This window comes from Bolinopsis microptera, chromosome 7 (genome assembly GCF_026151205.1).
Source record: "Bolinopsis microptera isolate Bmic1 chromosome 7, MBARI_Bmic_1.0, whole genome shotgun sequence".
NCBI lineage: Eukaryota > Metazoa > Ctenophora > Tentaculata > Lobata > Bolinopsidae > Bolinopsis > Bolinopsis microptera.
In genome coordinates, this window is record NC_087078.1 from 1,218,975 (window position 1) to 1,245,188 (window position 26,214).

At 38.0% G+C, this 26,214-nt stretch overlaps 1 pseudogene; it reads right to left on the minus strand.

The window, feature by feature from the left end:
• Positions 1-10,571: 10,571 nt before the first annotated feature.
• Positions 10,572-16,528, minus strand: LOC134818095 (guanine nucleotide-binding protein subunit beta-4-like; annotated as a pseudogene).
• Positions 16,529-26,214: the final 9,686 nt, after the last annotated feature.

The following is a 26,214-nucleotide window of genomic DNA, read 5'->3' on the forward strand; positions in this document are numbered from 1 at the left end:
CATAATTCTTTCTAAATTTTTCCCCAATTTAATCACAATTCTTTTCTTCAGTCTGACATTATATCATTATATTACGACGGGTTGTAACGGATGTTCATGTATAATCCGTCTATAATTTCGGATGATGATGATTAATCACGCAAAACCGACTGTCATTTGACTTTTTCAACCCGTTCTCTAGCTTGCCCTGAAAACGACTATCGAAACCCTAACCCTCAGTCCTAACCTCTTATCAATTATCCCAACCCTAACCCTAACCCTAACCCAACCCCTAACCACTACAAAAGCATATGCTGAAATCCAACCCTAGGAGTAGGGCTAGGAACGGTGTTTGAAAAGTCACGTGGCAGTTCGAGTGTCGAGTGATTAATCAATCCGTTGGATTAAGCCCCGGTCATTCGTAAAATTTCACGACTTACTCTCGTTCCCAAATTTTTAGTAAATCATGGCAGCACCGATGCCCCCATATGGAGAAAAAGGAGAACCCCCACCACCTTACTTAAACTTGCCAGGGGCCCAGTACAAGCGGCCCCAAACCCAGGACACCACAAGGCCAGTCCCCGCCGCAGGGCCATACCCACCGCAGGGCCAGTACCCGCCGCAGGGCCAGTACCCACCTGCCGGCCAGGCCCCACCGCAGGGCCAGTACCCACCTGCCGGCCAGGCCCCACCGGCTGCCCAGGCCCCAGTTGTTGTGATAGCTCCCCAGCCGGCAAACTTTGGCAAATTCCCTATGAACATGACCTGCGGAAACTGCCATTGCCCAAGATTCAGACGTCAGTGCGCTACGAAGTTGGAACAAATCACTATTTTACTTTGCTTTGTTATTTTCTTTTTAACGGTATATGGTTGCTTCATTCCTTTCCTCATTGACGACTGTAAAGATGCAATACATCATTGCCCTTCATGCAATACCACAGTCGGGCGTAAAAGATGGAAATTTAACATGCCGAGGTAGTACTGCACTCTTGGCCTTGGGGTTTACACATTTTTTAGTGATTACGAATACGATAAAGAAGATTTTATTAACTTACTTTTATAAATAAAGTTTTCAATATAAAAGTGCACTTTATTCAATTCAGATTTAATGTGATCTAAATGTATCAATGCCTCGTATCCGATGACAATACTAATACTTTAATAAATTAAAAGTCTCAATTTTTCATTTTTTCATTTACTTATCTCGATATCACGATATCTTTTCGAAATGTATCAATTTCATAAAATAAGTTAGTTTCAACTAGGGAAATATAAAATTTAAATACATGTTTTGGGGACGTTTGTGTTTTTTTGTGTATTTTATTTATTGTGAGTATTTAAAACATATGATATAAATAACATTATATTTCATCTTGAATGGCTCTTGAAAATATTTGAGTATGCATTTTATTATTGACTTGCAAAAACATTATACACTCGATCTTCGAGATTTTTCTAAGCCAAAGGGGACAGTTGAAAAACCAAATTGAATCCCATGTATTTTCAGACACTGATTCCCCAAACCCCCACATAAGGGTTAAAATGCCCCTGCAAGATATTGCCGAAAAAAAAACCCCGCTTGATGATACAATCTTGATGTTGTAAAATTTTTGTACGATAGCTGTTGGCTTTTGATATTATCACTACATTTTTAAATTTCATCCTATTCTCTTAGTTTAGGGTTACGTATAAACATATTTTTTCCGGAAAAAGTCGGATTGTGGGGCGTGGATCTGGACTGTTAGTTTTGTAAATTTGTAATTAATTATTCAAAAACTCAATAGTAGCAGTGTTTTACTTTTAAATTAAATGTTTTACAATTACTAGTAAAATTGTTAATGAGTTTTAACTTGCTGATACCAAAACAGTGAATTTTAACCCTGACCTAAACTTAAATTTCCTGTAAATTTTAGTATCAGTTCTACACATTTATACTATAGGCCCCACTGATTAGTAATAATGAATGTTGATGCGGGGGCTATGTTCAATATTCCGTACACTCCCACAAATACCATTGGACATTACAGCATCAGTTCCCTTTCTCCGTCTCTCAATTACTCCGGACTCTCACTTCTCAGTGTTCCTCTCCCTTTAGCCGTTTTCGATGTAAATGCAGAGTTGTATAGTAGTAACACGTGGACAGGTCCCTGCCATAATACTCCTTCTACGTAGATAAAGTCCACGTGACTCCACCATTTCTCACTAGCGTAGCCACCATTGTGCGAATGGTCACATGGTCGGAAGTTAAACCGATATCTTCCATTGGTTTAGGTTATGAACTGAGAGTAGAGTTAACGACTTCGTTCTGAGTTGATGATGGTTGTTTTTCGTGTTGTTTTTGTAGACAGTACTTTTATAATGTACCACCGCTTCAACTGTTTCCAGTCCCAACTAGACTTGAATGTTAACAGCCTAGCCAGCTTCTGTGCTTTGACATGGGCGTTCATTTATGTACTGTTCATTTTTTGTATGAAACTATGCTTTATAACCTATACTCAGATACCGCGTGCTTAGAGTTAGGGGTTCGTCAAATTATTACGTGTAGCGAGGGGGGGTTGCCAAATGATACGCTTGTTTACTTTTGACACAATAGCATGTTGAAAATGAATAGGAGGGGACAGGAGAGGTAAAAAAATTGGTCCAAAAAGCGATTACGTATTGGGTGAACGAAACCCTAATCGTAAATGCCACGCGGCCCGCAATGGTTCAATCGAAAATTTGGTCGATATGGTACAAAATCGTTTACTATCCAACATTTTTCAATTTCGTTCTCTAGCCAGCTTATTATTTTTGTTCCATAACTTGACCTGTTTCAATTTTCTTCTGACAATTGGTATAACAATTATGAGTAGTGCCATTCGACAGGACTCCGATCGTGATATCTATAATAAAAGGAGTCGCTCACATATTTGACATTACTGGACACTTTTTGGACAAATTGCGTTAAAATTACACTAGCGTTACATTTTAAGGAAACCACTTCACTTCAGAACCGGTTTACAAAGCCACATCACTGCCGATGGACAAGTTTTTGTCATGCCATGTTCGAGAATATTAACCGCAGGATACGTTATTGTTTATGTTTCGTAAATCGACACACTATCGGATATATCTGCGTCGAAATTGCGCTCATCGTTCACCTTTTCAAGACTTAATAAATTCCTGTGCTGATCAGCAGAAACTAAGACCAACAATTTCCATTCAATAAATTAATACGTGAAAATAGTTAAGATAGAAAACACTCTTCTGAATTGAAACTACAGTACTAATCTGTTACATCTAGGTGGGGATGTATGACAGAACCATTCTGTTTATACATTTGACACAATATTGCAGAACTAATCTCATATAGAGTCATTGTGTGATCGTCACAGGATGGAATAACTTTACTCTGTAAATTTGGACCCTGTCAACGGGTGACATGTTCGGAAATTTCTCATATCGACAGACAAATTGTACGATTACATTGCCGGACTGTATCGAACTCGACCGGCCGAACTTGTATTCGCAAGTGCTGGACACTTACCCTAACCTAAATGCTTAGTAATACAAATTCTGTACATAAACTGTTGTGCACGGGTTTGGCGTTCGCGGCTGCGCTCAGTCTCGGGCCGGAAGATAGCTACTACGCCCATGCTGCTTTGTCTTTTGGAGGCGTGGTAACGCTCCCGCCCCCATTATCCCTGACCGCACGTTTACCATTTTCTAATCCGATAGCAAGTAATCGAATTAATTTATTTTACTTTGTCATGTTAATTTAGCGGGTCTGTCTGCTCGTTGGTGATCAGATGTTTCAAGTCCATAATCTTGTCAGATATAATGATCGTACAAATCCATGAAATGGAGAATTAGTATCGGACGTTCTACTTTCAACCCTCAGTAACTGGAGTCTTTTTCTTAAGAATAATCAGAACCCTTACTGTCTTACGGATAAGGTATGGCATAAGTTTATCAGGGGATTGCGTTACTCGCTTTAAGTTACTTTTTTGTTGAGTATTAGTCCAGGTTTAGAAGTTCTAGTACTTTGAGACTTCTTGTACGATAAAGTCTGTTATGGTCATAATTTATTGTAGGTTACATCCAGTGGACGTAAAGAGAGAAGTATCTACAAGTAAAGGCTAAAGTTACACACACAATTGTAAATTCGTCAGCTACATCACATTAACGTTGTGTGTATTCCGGGGAAAAATCTAGTAAAGTCGGTAATAAAAGGGAAAAAGGGAAGTTTAATTATTAACGAACATGTTGCATGACATTTAAAGAGTCTAATTATTCTAGCGTACAATTTCACTCCTTCTGTCAGTGCAGCGACCTACATTTTTTGTTCTTTTTACTGACAAAAAATATGGTGAGGCTTAGAAGGAGTTGGCAAATGGATGAAAAATGGTAGACCAATGGTTTAGAAATTACAGGACCTTATCGTTTTTAGTACTATCTGGAATTGCAAATTTTAAAAATGGCTCATTTCGCTGTGATTCGTCCCGGTCTCCTCAATCTTCACTTTGAAATGGTTCAGCTCGTTTTGGAATGTAGATCACGGTTGGTACATTTTAATCGACTTGCTACCTATGTAAAATTGAAGTTGGCTAAGGCGTGGACACTCTTCCCAAGTGTTGTACTTAAGTCTCATAAAACACGATGCAATTCATTGTGCTCTGAGTTGCAAACACAATGAGAGTAAATACAATATAAAAGCAAGGGGCTGTAATCTGACATTGGTATCAAACACCATAATTCAAAGCGGTCTATTATAACTGGATATGTTCTAATCAAGAGTCACACCATATCTTACATACAACACTAAATTCCAATATACACGGGCCTCCTTCCAGTTCTCTTTATAGGTGTTGATGTTGGTATGTGATCATCTTGATTTTAAATAAACATAAAGAGGAAGAAACATGGCACGATCCATGTCCATAGTTTCATACTGAAAATCTAAACCGTTTTCACTGTTATGTGATCTCAAGTTTAGGGGACAAAACCAGGACTTGTTAGAGCTGCGAATGTGCGTTTCAATAGTTGCGTATGTACAGTTTGTTTTTTTTTCTTGCGCTTTGTGTAGTTGACTATTAAATCTGATAATTATAAAATGTACGTATATTAATGTAGATATAATCCTTGATATATGTAGATTAATCCATGTTATAGTCTAATTATACGGGCAGTACTAGAGAGACCCATAATAACTTAAAACATTGCACTATAAGAAACTAACTTTAAAGAGTTCAGTAATCGGATGTTCTTATTGATCGGGGGACCCTTGTTGCAACAGAACAAGGGAGATGAAGAATACACTTCCGTTCTATATTACAATTCATTGCATAGCAGAATCAGAAGCCCCCCCATAGTGTTTTTTAGCATGGTTTTTACTATGAAGGCGAGAAAGATGCTATGCCTAAGATAATGTTCCTTCTACAGGAAGTCAATGGATTTTAATTTCCATTAATCCACAAAATTCGGGAACCATAAATAACGATTAGATTTTATCTGAAAGGACCTGCGTTTCGTATATTCAACAGATTATTCGCGCGTTCGGCGTTTAAGATACGGAAATGAGTAACTATTGACGAGGGAAGGGCCAATATCGAAATTTCGGACACGATCATCCGTGGTATTATATGATGTGGATATCTAAAATGCAGCTGGTTCTTTAACAAGTGTGCAGCGAACAATGTACACGCAGCAAAATGGCTCCTTGAGTACGGGCTAGCTTTCTGTTATGAGAAAAGTAATTGCATATGTAAAATTTTGCGGTAACCATCCATTATTGGCTTGCATGCAGAGAGAGTGAGAGAGAGAGAGAGTGTACAATGTATATATTATTATAATTACATACGTATTTCCACTTCGCAGATGCATTGTTTCTGATTCTCATCTTTACGAAAAATTTCTATCAGATTCATTGAATCAGTTGCACGGTCAGTGTCCAGTGATGGTTTTACATTACAGACTCTTTTTCCAATTGAGAATTTGCGATCCAGTATTCAACCCTTGTTCATAACAGTAAACGTAAAAACTGTAAATCTTCAAATATTATAATTATTCTGTATCTGCACCTTAATTGTCTGTATTGTTAAATTCTAAAATTCAGCACAAGCAAAGTGTGGCCATTGAGTGAGAGTATAACTGTACTGATGGTGGCTGGTGCATTAGCTGGTACATTAGATATGATAACGGATGTTAATGCATCGGGATGAGGGATTAAACCACAATAAGGGTATAAACACGAACCTGTAGAAAACAGTCAGGGCGTTTATTATTCGCTACTTCCATCATATCACTCGCTATTTCCGGCATAATATATAACTACTCCTTTTATAATATATACCAATAAAAAGCTTGTAGATTTTACTAGGACACACCAATACTGGTATGGTATAATGGAGGTGTATAAGGGAGTATTAATAAAGGAGTATTATGTACACAGTGTACAGTACCAGTAGAGTCAGTACCGGTACCTTAACCAATTACTGGCCGTATAGAGCTGTTTCTTTACGAAAAGATTCAGTTTAGAATATAAGTTGAGTCGGATGCCGGGGTTTTTTTTTTTTTGTAGCATATCCGGTTTGGGGCCCACTAATTAAGGCAGAGGGGGGGGGGGGGTATTAAATGGCACTATTCTAGTTTTCACAATTTGATAATAGTTGCAGGAGGACGAACCCAAGAAGAAAAAAACCGGGATCCAAATCGACATTGCGTTCCTGAGATAATTCGCGCGCTAAATTTTGAGGTTTACCTGTACTTACATTTAAACTGGATCTTTAAAACGGCTGTAACTTTTTTGACATTTCGATTCTTAGAGGACAAACGGCCAACTCCCTGATCTTGAGGTTTTGGTACAGTGGTTCCTTGGACATTTATCCTCATTAATGATGCAGCGTTTTTTTAATTTGACTCGGTTCTTGAATTATGAGGGTTAAACCTGTCAAAAAATTCGTCAAATTTTGCTGGTTAACCTCATAATTCGAGAAACGAGTCAAATAAAAAAAATCGCTGCATCTAATATCTAGGTACTTGTCAAGGAACACTGTAACAAATCCCAATATCAGGGGGTGGCTGGTTTTTTCTCAACTAAGGACTGAAAGTCACAAAATGTGTTGTTTCGAGATAGATGCCAATGTAGTGTTTTCAAAATTTTTGATATTCCAGGGAATGTATCTCAGTTCGTTAGTTAGGGACTTTTCTATAACACCTAACAACGTTGCTTGATCAGACTTAGCCATCCCCTCCTAAACGATTTTAGCACTCTTTCAGTAGTTAATGTCCTTTGTATTGTAAAAAATGAGGTTAACCAAGACTTCCTGTAAAACACTAACTGCTCGAAAGTAGTTTACAAAATTTGGTTGTTAACCTCGCTTTAGACCATATAACCACAGGGATTGAGTTTATTAATATGTTATTATATATGTAGTAAAACATTTGCACAGTGTAAGATTTACAGTTTTTGAGGTTAACATGTATTTTACTGGTCAGGATATTCAAAAAAATGAGAGGTTAACCTCATTTTTTTAGCCATTTACGGATACATTTCTTCTACTAAAAATATGGTCAGTTCAAAATCACCTTGTCCCAGTGATTATAGTTGTAGGCATTGTGATACCAATAGATACCTCACTGCGATATGTGTTACAGTACATAAGTAAGAATCGTATGTATTTTCCCTACAGTACAAAAATGTGATGGTTAACCTCATTTTTCATTTTCCCAAGATAAAAGAAAGTCAATCAAACAGTATCTATTTAGATATTGTGTATACGTAAACTAACGATGAAAATAATAGCTCTTTCATTTGATCTATTATCGCTACATCTAAAAAAAGAGGTTATCCTAATTAATAACGTTTGGATATTACTTTTTTTGATAATTATGAACCTAAAATTTGAGTTACATTTGCTGACCGGAAATTAACAAAAAAATTATGGAGTGGTAATAAATATTAACCTCAATTTTATTAAACCTCAATGTTGTATAGTCAATTTTGTGAAAGTCGGTTAACCTCAATTATTTAAAAAAGTTAAGCAGCATACAAATATGTGAATAGTTGCCAGTTTTGGTCATCAAAAATTATTTTGATTAAGGAATATAATTTTTGGTCGATGTTTTTTGACCCTTACCCCCCCATCTGGCCTTAAACGGGAGTGTGGACCGCTAAACTTTGGTTTATCATTTACACAGTTTTAAAATGGCGACGGTATGAGGACATTATACTTTTACATAACGAAGGTTACCGCTACTGACACATACATTGTTGGTTACTCCCACTGTGAGTGGAAATGCCTTATACAACACACCGTTAATTCTTTACTGTAGTGTGATGACAGGTGAAGTAATTGAAACGGAACTTTATAGACTCGTGTGTCCCCGTTATAGGTCTTCCATTCAGTCTGGATAAAATCATTGCGGTACCCGTCGATTCCGGCAATATGACTCTGGAATGCACACCTAAAAAGTAGGCGGTGAGCACAGAAATAGACTGAATCAACTATGGTTTTCGCTATATTAAGCGGGTCTTAAAAACAAGGTGTACCCTTACGACTGGGGTTAAAGGGCGGTGAATACAAGCAAACAGTAACCGCCTGGGGGAGGCGGAGGAAGACCTTAGCGAGGCCGAAACATCACTTTATAATCAGTTAACATTACGGTACAGAGAAACGCAGCGTCAAACACACTAACTACATTGTTCTCATCAAGGGACTGCATTATAAACAGTTAGTTCACACACACACACTTTTTATTACATGGAGTTAATAGGTCACGCGAAACATTTTATCGTTTCTGCAATCCGGTGGATTTCTTTAGCTCTGCATCAAAGCAGCCGCAAATAAACAGCTGAACGTGGATAAACAAGTGAAACTAACCGGAGTAGCTTTTTGCATGGGCACGGTGTATGTGGCCACAATAAGCAGGAGTAGCAGCAGCGAGCGTTATAATGTTTGACTACTGCCACATTTTTACACTTGCGTAGTCGGAATTACTGGAAATTGCCCGGGACACTCTGGTTCGGGAGAGGAGGATACGGAACTTTCGGGAGGTTACCAAGTTTGAGCGACAGGGTATTTGAGTCGAGTGAAACACGTAGGTTAAAATTGTTATAATATTATGATGTATATTGTATGTTAATATTGGTGACAGGGAGAAGTTACAAATGTTAAATCTGTTGCCCACACACACACACAACACACACACCACACCACACACACACACACACACACACACACTACACACACTACTACAAACACACACCACACACACACCGTACACCACACCACACACACACGCCCACACAATTCTATACACATAAATTATAAGACACAGGCGTTTATACACGCAGTATCAAGAGAAAATATTCATCTTAACACAATCATCATGACCAATTTTCATTAAAACTAATTACAGATGATATGTGGTACTAGAAGTGAAGCAAGTGCCGCATTGTTTTTAAATCAGTCCTTTGGTCTCCGCATTTCTCTTCCACTATATATATAAAATCTTATACTAATGTTTTAATATTATATACTCAAATTCAAAAAATACTCATAGATTATGTATAATACATATAGGAAACGAGTATGTAAAACATGAGGCGCTAGCAGATCAATTTTGAAGGGGGCAACAACTAAACACCGTTGTGGAACCTAACTTTGGGTATTATTATTTCACTAACATTACTATCAATTCCATTATTGTCAATGAGAGGGGTAACAAAAATAATATATCCACTATTTGGAACAACAAAGTATTAGATCCTGGAGTGCGTGGAGTATTTGAAAGTATGAATTCAAGTATGATAATCTCCGTAGTACTAAACACAGTGGTGCTGCATATAAGATGTCGTCTCGTGCTGACGCAGGTGCGCCGGCGCGGAGGGCGTTGCTCTCACCCTCTTACCACGGGGAGGGAGTTGCATGTTATGACACGTGACCGCTGGACCGCTGTAGTCACGTGTCAAAAACACGTGATGCACGGACTCTTTCGCGGTAACAACGTCATTGATAAAACACGGGTACGTGTTCCTTTTCACTGGAATCATATATTGATGCCTACCAAAATATTCTTTAATATGACGCATTCCAAAGACCCTAAAAACAATTTAGTTGTCATTCGTTTCGTGTGAAAAATCAGCTAACTGAATTATCTATACATTCAAAAAGTGAGCAGGAAGAAAAATAAACTCTTTTGAACATTTTACACAAATCTGGGCTTTGAGATTTACCGGGTAAATTCGCTGCAGTTTAGTATGCAATCCGATAGTTACATTTAAATCCATAAGACTATTTTTATGTCTTTCAAAAAGTTTTTAAAACCAATCTAAAATAAACTATTTTTATTAGAACGCTGACCTTACGTTTTCAAACAATGACGATATATCAATACTTTATGGGGTAGAAACAGTTTTATAACCAAAAATACATGTCTTTATAAGAAATATGAACGGTTGTGAACAGCTAAGGGATTTGATCTTATAAACCTGATTAATGCTTTAATATGTTTAAAATTGTTTGATTTCTATTACAAAAATAATTTGAATTTTTTCTACCAAAGCGTATTATGGCTGCAGAAACTATTATACACATGCAAATTATAGCTATTCATGGGTATCCGAATAACAGAGCCTGGAAAAAGAAAAATGTCAAACACATTGAATATTGTTCAATTTAATATTATTATTATTATTACGAAAGTCAAACGGTTAACTGTAATAACATTACATATCAACATCCAAGTAGGGCGGTGTTGGGCTGGTAAAGAAGACTGTTAGCAGTACGTTAGGAAAAGTAGACTTGAGAGCGAGCAGGATCAGGTGAGGGGTGTTTGACGTAGGATGGACGTGCCAGGGCCTAGGACACGGGGCCCACGTGCGCGCACCCCCGGGCGACCCGGCTCTACGCTCTTGTCTCTGGTTGGCGAGCACAGAGGTTGTCCCCGAGGAGGGTGGTGTGAGCGGGTCATCACCACCTCTCGACAAATACTAATCACAAACAGTCTCCTCGGACTATTTTAGCTTGCGCACAGCCGACCCTTAATTCAGATTCTCAGGTAATACTAATAAAACATTTTTTTGTTTTCCCCCCCCCCCCCCATGGGCTGCCCGTGCAAATAGCCATGCCGTCTGCGGTGATTTCCAGACAAACTGAGGCGGTTTCTCGTGGGCCGCCCAGTACTCCCACACTATCATTAAGTAGTGCGTCCCTGACGTTTACAGTTGAAATCGTCGTTATCAGAACAACAAGAGCGGCCGATCTTGCTGAATCCTACCGATGTAATTCCACAGAGTATATTTTCGTTGCAGTGCGTTATAAGATCATGGTCAGCCTCTGATGTCAAAGAGCCGAAAGGTTGCGTACGTCGCTGCCTGTAGCGATTGACATCCCGTTAGGGAAGAAGGAGGACTGCGTGATGTCACTTTCGTGACCAGTACCAAGGTCTGCTTTGCACATTTCCGTCACGGATAATCCCACAGCTTTGCGCTGCATCACAGGCACCTGAAAATAGGCAGAACATTAGAACTCTGTGATCAAAAACACCTTTTGGGGGCTTCGAGAAATTCAATGAATTTAGTGGAATATAACATAGCTCTAGGCGACCTAATGGTTCTGAAGAGCAGAAGTCCTAGTGACACTAAGAGGGTTGAGTGGATGATATACTAGGGCAATTTCCTTGACACATAATAGGACTTACACTAATGTAAGAACTTTATCTTAACCATTTAGGAAACTTTAATCGGGAGTATTGCTATTCACCAAGGTTACATATCGGTATTTATGTGGGATATTATTGTATTAGGAGTGTTTTAATGGATCTAAATAACTTGGGGGGTTTCATGACATGCACTCCAATTTCCTCTAGGAATTTTTAGTAGTAATTGGAAGAGTAAAAGTGGAAATATTGTTCCCCTTTTTCTTGATTTCGCCCATGCTTTTTTAATCTGCAATTTACGTTTCACAACATTGCATCATTAAATGCATAGAAAATAAATATCCATTAACAAATCTAGGATGAGACCGAGCTATGCTACTAGGTTGTAGCTCAGAGGGTAATGAGTTATCAAAACTGTAACAAGGAAACTGGTTTGGGCTGAATCAAAAAAAATATTTCTACACATTAAGTGTATGAAATGTGCGACCACAGAGTGGATGAAACTACTTGGCTGCCACGTACCACACTAAGTAAGCGCAGGAACAACGAAGATATTTGAAATGGTACTTCTACTTCTAAATCAGAATACATTCAAGTCATTGACATTCAATTTACTGACGTCATTGGGGCGGGACATTCATTTCAAGCAGCAAATGAAATACCTTTGTCTCATCAGTTATAGGAACTCGTACACTTATATGCTATTGAAAGCTCAGCAATGGGAATGTAGGTGGTATGGCGAAGATTTGTCAATACAATTGAGTTGGTCCACATGAGCTGAGATCACTGAAAAATATACAATATCTATCGATTTTTTTTGAATTCCAAAATCATCGTTAGAATCCTCCTTCTTTAGAACCGTTTGATAGAAGATTAAAAAAGTACAAGGCCCCTAAATCAGTTCAAAACTTTTGTTCCCTTCAGATATTGGGTTGTTTAGGGAAATGTGTGTCATTCAGAAGTTCCCGCTGTCCTTTTGGTCTTTCTCTCGGTCCTTCTCACGTAATTTGACAGTTCTTTTGGAGACAACATGTTTTAAGAGACTACCCGATGGCGCGAGAGAAAAACAAAACATACAAGATATGTTTACGGATTAAACTCACCATTTAACACACACACACACACTCGAGAAACAGGACACACTCACAACTAACACGATTGAGGGTACGAGGTTGGAAGACGAGACATCTCACAACCATGTCTTATAACTTTCTGATTGCGTCATACTACCGCCAAATGTTACTCAAATATTTGTGCCTCTCTGAAAGCTCCCGCCTTTCACCAGTTTGAACTCCCCTACAGAACATGCTCAAAAAACATACAAACAAACAAACAGACGATCATTTCTTTCACCCACGCACATACACTCCACGAGACACCTTCTATCTACCACCTCACAGTACAACTCTCTCTCTCTCCGTTTCTCTTTTAGCGTGGTATGTTAACAGGCATGGTAAGGGATTCCCCTGACTCGCAGGAGAGTGGGAGAGGTGGCGTGGTGTTATACCACACAAACACGGGAGACTGAGAGAGGACGATAATCGTTATGAATGTGATTGTTGGACAGAGTGATGATACACATACACTGCTAGTACACATTCACACGTAGGTATCAAGTACACTTACTCCCTCTGTCGATCATAGTGTGTCGTTTATAGTGTTGTCACACACTGCACACTCGCCAGCTCAACCCAATAATATTTATTATCATGGGTTTCTGGGCTCCTCGAAATTATAATGAATCTTTACTCGTTGAACTGTGCAATGTGTTATCAAGACCGTTGTCTTATGATATTATCATATTAATAATTATCTGAGGGACATGATGATCTGTGGTGTGTATGTGAATTTGATCACAATTGATCCAATATAAACAGCTTTAGGACTGCTCACAGATACCAATCAGTCAGCCTGGCTTGACACCCATATGACTATCAGTACACAGAGAGGAGTGTACCAGGGAGAGAGTGAGAGAGAGAGAAGTGAGAGAGAGAGAGAGAGACGAGAGGGGAGAGAGAGAAGAGAGGAGAAGAGAGAGACGAGGGACGAGAGAGAGAGAGAGAGAGAGGAGAAGAGGAGAGGAGGAGAGAGAGAGAGAGAGGGAAAGGGAAATTATACGGGAAATGTATGTAACGGCCTGACCAGATGTGCTCTTGACGTTGACCTAAATGTCGTGTCCTGTGACTTAAGTAATCGGCGTACATTGGCAAAGTTCGACTATCCCTTTCATGTTACCGTACTGACAATCGAGACCATTTTAAAACATTTTAACGATAACATGAACATTTGATGGCTTTTCACAGGAAAGGTGACGATAAACATGAACATGGCCTGTAAACACGGGGAAAGTGGGAATTTCATATCATTTTGAACCAGGATCTTGTGAAACTTTTCACGCACCTCGCAGTCGCTCATTTTATAGTACTTGTTCCGGGCCACCAAGAATTTGCAATTTCTAGCATTTTGGACCGAATGGTAATCTAAAATAATATTAATTTCCAGGGACATTGAGATTAACAAAGGTAAAAAAATCATTATTATAACATTCTACACATCGCTTCGCACTCTTAGCTGGTATAAATTAAAAGTTGATTAAAAGTATGTTAAAACTGTGGAGGGGTGGCAAAAGCCAGCAGTAAGGGAGGTGGACCATTTTATTTGCTTCCCGGCGCGACCGGGAGAAACCCCATTTGAGATTTTCGTTATAACCACAAAACTCACATAACTTTACTTTAATCTTACAAACACTTAACCACTACCAGATCAGATTTTACATGGTGTTGTGGTTATTCAATTTAGAGGGGCGAAAAATAAGGTCTAGCTTAAAAATGATCAATACTGGAGTAAGTATGTTTACGATATGATGTACTGCGCATATACACAAACCGCAAAAGCTACCACAAAAAAACTAACCAGAAAAAAAGGTCCTCTTGTCGGGAGAAAGAGCGAGGCTCATGGAATCTCCAGCGTGGCCACTGAACGTTGAGTGGTCTGTTGTACGGTCTCTATATCCCAATTGTTGCACTCGGTCATGTTACGGACGAGGTCGGATCTGGGTTGTCGTCGGAACGACAGCAGGACAGGTCATACTGTGTGTCCTGTTAACTCTCTGCTTACCTGTAGAAATCACCGTTATAGTATAGCGTAGAGGGAGCTTACATTTATTGAGAGTAAACTGATATCGTTTCAGTAATAATGCACGGATGTATTAAGCTAAATGGGTTTCAGCCAGTGTTCATTACGTAGAGCTAGCTCCGGTACGACATTAATCTATCAGCATTTTCTTCACGATAATGTGTTATTCAAGTTTTAATGAATGAGAGCTATTTGACTGTAACATCAGCGAGGTAGCCCAAAGGCGAGCCCAATATTTTCACGTAAAAAACAGTGAAAATTGGGGCATATACTAAATATTAAATATAATAATAATTTCGTATTACATGGTCCTTTTATTCTATTTAACCTCACGAAGTGTAATAAGCTTAAATGTTTAATTTGTCGAAAGCTTAAAGCGTTCTACAGTAATACTGAGCCTGATCTGTATTCGCTTGTCTGCAGTTTACGCCCTGTTCCGGAGTAATATTTCTTATACTATTGGGTTATTCCCCGCATTTACAAACAATAAAAACGGGGAATAGTCTCCCGTAATAATCAGACAAAACTTTTAGCATGATGCAAAATTGTGACCACTTTCCATTTGGATAGTTTTTATGTGTTGTAGTGGCGGTTATGTTATGATCACCGCTAACGAAAACCTAATTAAACCGTTAAGTCACAAATCAAGCCTTATTAATAATATATGGAATATATTTATTATATACCAATCATAAGTTATGACATTGCGAGTAAGGTTATCAAGTATGAGTTTCATGCCATATTTAATCCCATTACAATTAACATTATAATCACGTATTATAACGCTCTTATAAGTGTAAATTCTCTCCCATGAAAAACTTTCTTTACAATCCCAGATTTTTTCAATCTCTGCTCCATAAACTACTGTCTCCTCCCAGGAGAGCTGCCCCTTTCAATAAAAGTTAACGTAAACAGAGGGTATCACTTGTGGGTTTGGAGGTGCCCGATAGAGTCACATTGTGCCTGGGGTAATGATGTGGGTGGTCACGTGACCTCGGCGGACAATGGTCACAGGATTATTTTCACTCTGTAGCAGCGGGCTACTTGTTGTCCTATAGAAACTCTAGCATCTGTAAAGTGTCGGTAGTTTGTTAGTTGTACTTAACCCCTGTTTGAGACATACGGGGAGAGATTTAGTGAGTAAAATGAGTGGTCAACAGAGCTGGGGGGGGGGGGGTGGGAGCTGGAGGGGGAGGGGGAAAACCTTTGCATTGCTATTGATGACTATGCCTATTGGTTTAGGATTAAATGGGTAAAATGCACATGATTTTACGGTAAAAAATCGAAACTATAAATATTCGGATACCATATTAGCTGTAGTTTCGAATTTGAGGTCGGCGAACACCGATGGTGATGTTTTTTTCATCATAAGTCAAGTTTTAGATGTTTTTAAGACCATGCGCATTGCCGCCATTTGGCCTTAAAATGGGGGGAATTAAATCGGCATGGGTTTGGCCCCCCCCCGCACCCGCTCTCAAGAGCTTATGACACGGGAATCATAGCATAGCTTGATAAGGTTGCGTTTTTATAATACAGATGTGTGTTGTGGTATCAGGATCAATACAGGCGAACTAACATGTGATTAAGATGCGGAATACAAAAGGGCGGTAAATTCACTCCCTCCCTAATTCTCCTCCTCTCCTCCTCGTAGTGAAGATAAAAGAGGCGATGAGGGCACGGAAGTCCTGAGTAAAAAGGGAGGAGGAAATTGACTTCCTTCTCCGCATTGACACTAGAGTGTTGATTTGGAACATACAGCAGTGTGCTTGCACATGTTCCTTTTGTATTTCAAACGTTGTATCGTAGCTCGGGAAAGGATACCTATAGGCTAATATCGGACGCGTGAACGCATTATTTATACAATAAGACATTGTCAATAGTGACGTACACATGTGTTGGCGGACGTGTGTGTGTGTGTGTGTGTGGAAAGTGTGTGTGTTGCATGTAAGGCGAGAGTGTGAGGAGTAACCAAGCCAGCGCGGACAAATAATTTAGAAGTGTATTGAAAGAGGGTACATTTTGTGATATAGAGTGGAATCTTATATATCCTATATTTTATATTTCCTTTCAAAGAATTATAGTTCAGCGAATACAGCAGAATATGAGATGCACTAAAATTTTGCTGCTCCAAAGTTTGGTTTCTCCTAGTTTGGCAACTTCTCTGCAAAAAGGATATGAAAGAGATGAATTTGCATTAAAGTGTAAATAAATTGCAGAGATTAGATAAAAACTGAGAGAGATTAGGTGCTATAATGTGGACAGTATGAGTCATGAAAAATGCTGACTTTAGTAGTTCTAGTAATCCTAGTAGTTCTATAGGGTCTATAGTAGGACCTATTAGTTTATCCTATGTGGACAAATGTTATATGCAAATGCTATAGCCACTGATATAGTCAGGCCCCAGCCAATGCTATAGACTATAGTCCCAGCCAATGCTATAGTTCCATGACAGATCGGCTGTACATTATAGCCACGACATGAAGGATCGCATTTGTATCATTCTCTTGTATTTAGGCTTATGGAGCGAACTTAGTAACAAACATTGTAAAGAGAACTCAACTCTCTGTTGAAACATTCTGGACATACGTATCTCCGAAAGGAGTAATGAGACTGGATGCTGAATATGTCGCCAGAATAAATATTGCGCGTCACTTTAATTTACAGGAAATCCGTTAGAAAAGCGATTTGTTATACTTATTGAGGCTTGAAAGAAGTGGAGACAACATTTTTGATTGGATGTTAATCGGTTGTAATAAAATCCAAAATGATGATGAAAGCTGGTGAAAAACTCTTATTTTATTTGTCTGTCTCCACCGCCTTTGCATGTTACATGTATAATGTGTATGTATTAAGAAGCCAAAGGGTCAATTTGAATTTGCCAAACACTACACAATCAGTTATTCACTAACTCAAATTGCTAATGTTCTATTTGATCATAAAGTTATCATCTCATACCATAAATAAAATCTTAACTGGACAATGATTTATAAAGGATGTAATTTATTGCGGAATATAAATTAACCAAGTAAATCAATGCGTTGTTAATCGCCTAATTTTATTCTCTTAAGTTGTATGTATGACGTCACGTGCACTTTGTGTGCTTCGTTTGTGCGTCAATAGAAACTTCTGGAAGAAAATTGGACACAAACATTTCTTGTAGCAAGATATACCAAGCCATTTCATCAGTTTTTCCCATTACGTTATCGGGCAATGTTAACTTTATCACATATTAGATTTATTTTTGGATGATCAGTACAAAGTTATCAAGAAATCTTCCGCATTTCCAAACCGATCCATATTAGAGCTCCGAATTACCTATATCACCAAAATAGAAATATAAAAGGCATAGAAGTGAAGGAAATATGCAATATATTATGTAAAACCAAAAAATACAAATTTCAACATAACTTAACATTTCCCTCCCGTGTTTTTGAGAATGTGATAGAGCACAGTTATCAAAGACCTCCGCAGCAACATATGAACCAGTGGGAGCGTAGGCGCACGTTCATTACCCACTAGAAGCAGAGGAATTGCGTGTATCTTATTAGTGGTATAGGCGTCCCACACGATCAGCTTTCCGTCCTGAATAGGAGGGTTGAGAGAGGAGTTCGTGGTGGGGTTTGAACGTCAAAATGTTAGGTGTTCTTAATTGTCAATGTCGGTTTCATTGTAATCATTTTAATTGTACTTGTTGTACAATAACCTGATCAGTAACATTCCATTAATGGAGGAATGTGAATTAAACCTAGCCGTCTTCCTCTCGGTAACCACGTGACTACCACATAATATGTAACAAAAGGCCCCCATTATACGGGGTTCAATGAGGAGAAATGAAAAGGTCAAATAATCATAGGTACCGTCGCAGTGTAAGCTTCCCCATTAATATCTCTAGCTTTAAATACGCACCATATTGTTAAATACGAGCTGCATGTAGAAGGAAAAGGGCCCCAATTTCCCAATTATAGCCCAATTAGTTTGTCGGACGAAACTTGGGCGCATATGTGATCAAGATGATGTCTCCTCATTATAACTGGATTATTAAGTTTGATGTAATACTAGTGTGGAATGTTTGTAGGTACTTCAAACAATTAGATCAATAATGACTGCGCAGTGTGAAACTTTGTATTTAGATTTGGGGGATGCCAGTGAAGACTTCAAAGGTTGGCAGGCTCACCCGAGTCTCCAAGCTTAGACTGTACCTTCCAATTTCAGTGATCATGGATTTAGAGTTGATGGTTAGAAAAACCATGGGTTCCATGTTCATTAATCGTTAATATCGATTAAGGTCTCGTTAAAAATTCTGTATCTGTTCATGGATCTTATTACTTGCACGGTGATGTGAACACTTTGTTTTGAAAAATTGATCTCGGTTATCATTAATTACTGGTATTGAAAGTGGATCAACTTGTTTCTAGAATGTTGCAATTGAATTCTTTGGGTTGGTCTCGACGTTAAGCGTGGTTTTAAGTGGTTCTTGTATAGTGCAAATAACTATTAAAATCATTGTGAATTTGTAACTGTGCTCTTTGAACGCATGGTTCACAAAATAAAAGATTAAAATTCATCTTTAGAGCAAGATTATGGTTTAGGTTGCAATGAACAATATCATTATCAACCTGTTCTCAGTCTCTATTATTTGCACTTATATCGTAAAACTTGTCAACGATTTGAGAGTAGTAAAATTCATTAGGGCCATGCCATTAATTTCCCTGCTGAGAATCGGCTGTGGCTACAGCTACAGTTGTTAGCTGTCAACCAAAACTGTCGTTGCTTCTGCACGCCAATTATGATTAACTTATAGTTTGATCTTGAAATTGCTTTCATTTTACAATCTTGGTTGTCTATACAGCCAACTTTAATAGAGAGTACATCTCATGACCACGAGAAAGCCGAGATTAAGTCCTTATTTTAGAGTAGCAGCAGCTACGAAAGGGGGGGGGGGGGGGGGAATATTCTATCCATTATACAACACAGAACATGAGTTTGAAAGTGCACCAGGTGGTTGTGGGGCAACAAACCGGCAACATCACCGTTACTACAGAGTACCTGTACAGGTCTCTGGTCCACAGGTTACCGTATGTAACGAGGCAGGTTTTTGAAGACTCTAACCCTCTTATAATCTGTTCTCAACTTGGTTAATTGTGTCCCTTAATCGGCGATAATATCCATTATCCATGGTCCCAAGTGGTACTGTTTACCGTTTCTATAACATAAGGAGGGAGGGTAAGACCAGGGACTTGTTTCCACCAACCTACAAACCCATCATGGAAAATGGTCCTTACTTGTGGGCCTAGCCTTTTGGACCAAAAGGGCGTCTCGAAACCGGATAACAATTAGGCAAATGACCCAAACAATGTTAACAACTTGGATCATGTGCATCTCATCACCTTCAAGTAGGACACAAGTGGCTCTCTCACTTAAACTTATGTTTCCGCTGTTATATGGCAGCTGAGGGTTTGCTACCACTGCTACCCAAAAAAGTTCCTGTGAGCATTCATAAAAATACTTGGCAATTACTGAGTTTAAAATTCCACACTTCCAATTGAGAGATTTGTAAACGGTATAAGAATGAATATTTGGAGTACAGAGTGAAGTGGTTGGCGGTCTGGGTTGTGCCGATTATGCCACTATTTGCTGGAAAGTACGGGACTATATTAAAATTCAAGTGGCCATTCTCACAAACCCAGTGACTCCTTGACACGGCGATATAATCAAGCTGCCCTTTAATTTGTATCAACACGACTTTTACAGCGTTCCAAATTTGTAAACGCAGAACTTTATCCAACAAGTTGACGATATGTCAGAAATAAATACCAACATCAAGCTGATTCATCGTAGTAAGTTCAAGTAAAATGAAAGATTTGATCTATTTTTCAAAATGTAAGGACTGTACAGAGTACTATGCAGTCTCTGAATTAACAGCAGTATTAAGGCTTTACATTTTATTTACATTTACATATTATTATATTTACTTGTCAGGAAGGTCAGGGTAACAGGTGACACCACGTACATTTATGTCACAATCAGTTATAGTTTTATTAGTTACTTATTTTTTACTTCTGCCTTTTATCTGAAGTATGGTTGTGCAATTTATAAAAGGCGTTCTTGGAAGGTTACAAATTGCGGGCTATGGCAGTCATTCTTTTGTAATTAGTAACGCTTAGTATGTCAGTTAATAGCTATAGGTCAAACTTTCTTTTATAACATATGGTTGAGCACAGAGAGGGAAAATAGCAATCAAGCCCCTGATGATCTCAGTCTAAGACCAATTATCAGAAAATAGGGTGTAAACTATCGTACAATGACAACTAATGTTATATAAATAGGTGTGCTAACTATGGACTATTAGTACAATCCTTATGTTTATTAACCAGCTTTTACCAGCTCTAAAAGTATCCATTACCAACACCTTCCTAATATCTAATAATCTATTACAAAACACCTTCTAATATCTATATCTATTACTTATACCTTCCTACTATCTAAAAGTATCTAATACCATACTTTTCTAATATCTTAAGTATCCATTACAACTAACCTCTTCAATGTCAGTATTAAATGTGATCATTAACTCAAATAAATACCAATCATTGGAATTCTGGTCTATGACTTTGGAACATAACTACTTAAGTAAAGTTCTCCTCCCCGATCGTTCAAGATGATCTCTGAGTTGCCAACTTGCAGTTAGCTTTGTTCGTGCAGGAAGGTAAAATCGTAATTTATCTTGCTAAGTGGAGTCAATGGTCACTATGTTACATGCACAACATTTGAGTTACGGCGACAAACAAATCTTTTAAACATCGGATCCCCCGCATTGTAGAAGTCGCATATCTGTAAACAGCTTCTGATGCGGTGGCGATAAGTATGCCGCCAGCAATCAAAATAAAAATGAGATCTTCCTTTATAAATTCCGATCACTAATGACCTGCAGGGCTGGGGAAAGGTAAAAAAGTGTTTTCGTTTCCTTAATAAGTCCAAACCCTTTTTATCAAACCCAACATTTCGGTATTGTTACCGCCCAACCTCATTATATCAGGGACCTACTTACATCCTTTGCCCAGGCTTAGTTTGTGATTTCTAGCATTGATAACTCGGACATGTGTACAAACTTTAATTAGCAAACTTGTTAAAACGGACTATACATTTCTCTAATTCGCTAGGTAATTGCGAGTTTGATTTAGATTATATTTACAGTTTAAATACTCGCGTCCACACTCACAACTCCAACCAAACTACAATCAAACCCAAACATAACTTACAGCTCACTCCAGGCTCGGGCACAGGTTTAAGACACTCACTCTCAGACTCCCACACAAACACGCGGCGGAACACTCACAAACTAGCTCTCTCCTTTCTACCGGCAACTGTCAGTGACCAATTAAAACTTGGACGACTGAGCTGACGAACAAGACCAGAGTGGGGTTTAGAACTAGCAGAAAATACCAAAGCTTTATTCCCGCACAGAGCCATCTAATAAAGGTGTTACTAAAGGTTGGGTTGCAGGAGTGTACGAAGGAAAATTATCTGATAATGGAAGTTCGGTGAAGTTCACGTGTGCGTATAGGGTACACTGTGTTACACTGTGCTTCTGAAAGAGGAAGAAGAAGAACGTGCTGTTAGCACAATTAACTGGTCGCTATATCCTAACTTAGGAGAGAGCAAATATATGAGTGCATATAATATAGTGTCATATAATATAGGTTCATATTAATATAGTGATAAATATAGTGCATTATGATTTAGTGCATATTCTATAGTGCATATAACTATAGTTCATTATTTAACCTAGCCGGATCTGCACAGTAGCTCACTGGTTAACGTCTCCTCCAGTGATGAGTGGTGACCATAAGTGCTCGTGTAGAAGGCTGGCTCACAAAGCGAGGATCTGTAGCTTCCGCTTCTCGTAAAATACGGAAGACACTTTTTAATTTCCTGGTACGAGTTGCGGGTGTAAAAACTGGGTTTTTGAGTTATGTAGTTGTTACACAGTAGAGAGAGAGAGAGAGAGAGAGAGAGAAAGCAATTAAGCCCGCAGTTTCGTGACTACGTTCACCCTGTAAATCAGCATGCGGAGTGTACGTGTCACAGCGAGTGTGAGTGTGTAATTAACGTGCTTGTAAGAATTGCAGGCAAAGAATTTAGAATTGGCCTATAGGGCGGCACAGTGCTTATATCAACCAGTAACAGTTATTACTGGTATTGCTAAGGAAATTGCTGCGTGTGTTCTCATAAAAGATACCCATATTAAAGTGTGTGGTAACACCACAACTTAAACTCTTACCGTTATAATTACTTTACAAATCGACTTTACAAACCGCCACTGAAAATACAAGGTCATAAAAAGATTTGATCAACTTCCCGAGAATGTAGGGTATCGATGTATTATAATGCGCACGCCCATTATGTTGGAACATAATTTGAGTCATTACAAAACAGTAATTCGAGAAAGATCGATATATTGCACTTTAAGTCCTGGTACCGTAAAGAGGGAGTTAGCTACTGGTATAGACTGGTTACTGGACTACTCGACTCAAGTTTCACTGACTGTTATGTCAAGTTTGCTTATTGCATGCTTATAGTAGGGACGTGATGATGCATTACGCAGTGAGGTAATGTGAGTTATGTTGCGGATTTTTTGTTGTCATCAAATCAGGTTTATTGGACCGCGGTAAGACTTAGTCAAAGTACATATCGTTAATCTCGATGAAGATTCACGAAACTTTCTAAAATGGCTAGATTGTCATAGCGCTGAGCAAGTAAAGTGGTCAGTAACCAAGGTTCAAGTACCATAACTAGTTATTAACCATAGTATAATATCATAAAATAACCAACTGGATCATGCCCGGCCCTTGCACGTTACCACTACTCACTGCCTCATCTTCTGGATGTCATTATCTTTAGTTTAGTTGAGGATTCTCAACACCCACTTTCAAGTCGATTACTCTCGACCCACTTAGTCCACATACCTTGCAAACTTACAGCAAGAAAACAACAATTTTATTTAGTATCAATTAAAGCAAACATAAGTATATTTTAGCAAACATAAATATATTTTATATATAACTAGCAGGACCTTTTTACCAGATATCTTAGGGGACTTGGAGTAGCAAGAGAATGGATAGAAGGTATATACCTATTACAAAAATACGTCAAAAAGAATCCAGGGTGATACAGGATCGGACAGTGCAGACCGTAAAGTTTACGCACCCACCCTTGCCTCCTAAATTCTTGGTTGGGTAGGCATTTATGCGAACTTGGTCGTTTATACTCCAAGTCCCTTTGTTAAAATTAATAAAATTTATCTCAGGAGTTAACTTCATTCAACAATAATAGTATCAATATCAATTTATCGCATAAATTTAACTATCGAATACAGGTTTGATTATCGAATATAGGTTTGATTATCAAATATAGGTTTGATCTGATATAAATTTGTAAACTAAAATATTTAATTATTAAAAACATTACATCAAGTGGTTAAAAATGGATCTGAAAGCTTATCAGCTTATAGTTCAATCAAGTAATGATAGTAATATTAGGTGTGTGCCGCTGCATGTGCAATTTAATTACTGCAATTTAAAATTGGTTGGAGTCCAGGTATCTTTTAAGTCAGCTGCCTGTGATTGTACTAATAGTGCTTTGGTTCTCAATTTTATCAAGTTAATGGAAGTTTCTAGGCAATTGCTCGAAGTTAAAATTTTTAATGAACTGTGTTCCAAAGCTTGGCTGCATTAAACAAAAAGGTATTTGATTTATTTAGAAGAATAACAGTTAGACTCGTTGCACGGTTTGAAATGTTGATGGCCTCATAAAGGGAGTAGGGGCAGTGGTACTTGATAATCTTAGAGAATTCTAAAATGCAGTGATATTTGTACAAGTTTTGAGCCGTTAGAATTTTTAGTCTATTAAAAATGGGTTTTGTATGCTCCTTTTCAAAGTGTTTATGGTCTAATTGTTGCATACCATACGGTCTAGTACGTGCACATGTTGATTGTTTATCTAAATATGAGTCAAGATCACCAAAAAGGATCCTTACACAGTGCTTCTGTGTGATAAAAATACTGTCATTTGATCGTTCTTTAAGGACAACGCCCCAAACACTTATACCATAACTGAGATGTGATTCAAAGAGAGCATTATATATTTTCAAATATAAACAGCACGGTATTTTTAATGGTCTAAGTTCCTAATATTCGCCAAAGATGGTCCCACTAGTCAATCTTAGGAGGAGAGAAAGCTTAACAACAAATTAGGTGGCTGCATTTTGTTTTGATTTTATTAGGTCTTAGTATTTATCCCCATTGTTTTAAAATTTTAAGAGAACTCTCCTTAAATTATTTTAATGCAGTCACTCAGATATGTTTATACCAGGACACTTCAACAAAGACACATACTTTGCCCACAATAAGGGGCCATAATTGTTTCAATTATGTAACTGTATAGAATTATTATTGTTATTATTAATTTTATATTTTGGATGAATAGCAAGATTTCAGTCCAAAGGAAGATCAAAATCTACGAGGCACAAGTAGTCTCTATTCTACTCTACAACTGCAACTCCTGGGCTGCACCACTAGCTTCGTTGAATGAACTTGATATTGCTCATCGCAAACACCTCCGAAGAATCCTCAACATCAGATGGCCTACTGGGGTTATTTCTAATGAGGCACTCTATGCTCGTTGTTATGTCACTCCCTTGTCTGTGAGAGTCTCTAAGTTTCGATGGAGAATGTTAGGACATATCTTAAGAGGACAGGAAGACTCACCAGCATACACCTCTATGTTATTTGCTATAAATTCTGATATTTTTTAAACTTATTAGATGTTATTAGAAAAGACTTGACTAGTAGAAATCTTGATATTAGACTTAAGAATTTGACTGATTTCGAAGACCTTAGATTTTTAGCTTTAGATAGGGAGGAGTGGAAGAAGTTAGAAGATGGTTGATGTTTTTCTTTTCTTTTTTATGCGTTTTGATATCTATAAGGTGCCTAGGATGCTCTTTTAAAGAGATATTTCGTACTTTGAAAGATTTACTACTACTACTACTATTAATTTTATAAGTTACATTGGAGTGTACTGAAAGATTTATTGAATTGTTATGAAACATCGATTCATGCTTTATTATAATTTGAGGATAGGATGAAACCTAGACACGCTTGAGTGTAAGACCAAAACCCCTTTTTTGTTAAATAGAGTTACATGAAATATTAACAATACACATCTTGCACTAGCCACTACCTGAGTGAAAGTCTTTAGAGCAATCAATTTACTAGGAGTTAAGCTCTCAACTGAAGAAGCTTAATGTAGAATTCAATAGAATTTTAAGAGCTTAAATAGAGACTGATAGTTATTGATTATTTATAATAAGTTCCTAACCAGACTAATCACGTTTTGGTAACAATTTCAAAAGTAAAGATAATTATCAATTATGTGCTTCTTAATGTGCGATATTTTATA